Below are 1,535 nucleotides of genomic sequence, written 5' to 3'. Positions count from 1 at the left end.
AAATACTGTAAATGTTGACAAAAACCTGCAATGCACAGAAAATGAGAAGAGAGAAAAAAAAAATTTAACACCGTTTGTCATTATTTAACGGAAGGGACTATTTTGACTCAAAAATTTAAAAGTAAGGACCAATTTCAAACACTTTTCTAAAGAGGGACTAAATTGAGATTTGCCAACTAAACTAGGGACAAAGTTGGGTATTAAACCTTATTTTTATTTTTAGTTAGTGTGAAACTTTTGAAAATTTTATTATATTGAAATAGATTTAAAATTCAGTATTTTATTATTTTTTATGTGTTAACGAGATTAATATAATTGTATTTTTAAGTTGTCATTTCTTTTTAATTTACGATGTAAACCTTTAGAAAAATGTGGTCTTTCAAACTTGTGAGTGATCTGTTTGTCAAAACTATATACCATTTTACTTGTTTCAAATAACTTTTTTTTTTATCAGAAGCTTAATGATAAAGTGATATATTTGTTAAGTGAGTTACTATCATGTGTTTGAATCATTAACTTGCTTCAATCTAAAATCCAATCAATCCATATAATTTCATATATTTATCGATTATTTAATTTGTTGTAACATACACAAGGCACAAACTCCATCAGTTAATTATAGTAAAAAAAATATTTTAATTTTTAAATGTGGGTTAGGGACGAAGGTGTTTTAAAAACCTATTTTCGTTTTCTCTTTTCTATATGAAGAGTTTTTTCTTATATATAAACTTTTTACTACTTTATTATTTAAGTAGGTGCTTTTTTAAATTAAAATAATTATCAAATAATTAAATAAAAACCACTCAGTAAAATTATAAAAAATACTTATAGTTATTTTTATAATTACCTTTTATAAAAAACATTATAATTAAATAACATTTTTATTTTAATATTTAATAATTAGAGTAATACTAAATTTTATCTTTTTTATGATAATAAAAATGGACGCACATCTATTTCTACTATTTTTAATAAAATAAATATAATATAAGATGATAAATTAAGTGCATTATATAAATGAAATTAGTCTTACCTTCTTAATTAAATTTTTTATAGCTAATTTAATCTATAAATTAACTGCTGAATCAAAATCTTCATATTATACACCACACTCTACATGTGTTGAATATTATTGATTTAAAATTTTATTTCTATAATTTATAAGAATTATTTAATTATATTTTATAGTTATTTAAGTTTTGAAAATGTAACACACAATTTTGGTGAAATTATAATTTAATAGAGCCGTCAGCGAACATATATTATATGAAAAATACTACATACTTCAGACACTCATTTTTGACCGTTAATTCAACAGAAAACAAAAATACACTTATTTCCTCTTGCGTTATACTCAATAATGCTATCATTTTCTTTAGTTTTAATATAGACACATATTTCTATTGTACTTTTTTAATAAAATGACAATCTTTTTCCCATAAATATTATTTTTCTTATCTTTTAATAAATAACAATAATTACAACTTAAATAAAAAAGGTATGAAAATTAAAAATTAAAGAAGTTATTAAAAAAT

The sequence above is a fragment of the Vigna radiata genome, chromosome 7, assembly GCF_000741045.1.
Source record: "Vigna radiata var. radiata cultivar VC1973A chromosome 7, Vradiata_ver6, whole genome shotgun sequence".
In the NCBI taxonomy this organism is placed as follows: Eukaryota; Viridiplantae; Streptophyta; class Magnoliopsida; order Fabales; family Fabaceae; genus Vigna; species Vigna radiata.
Note: the sequence above shows the minus strand (reverse complement) of the source record.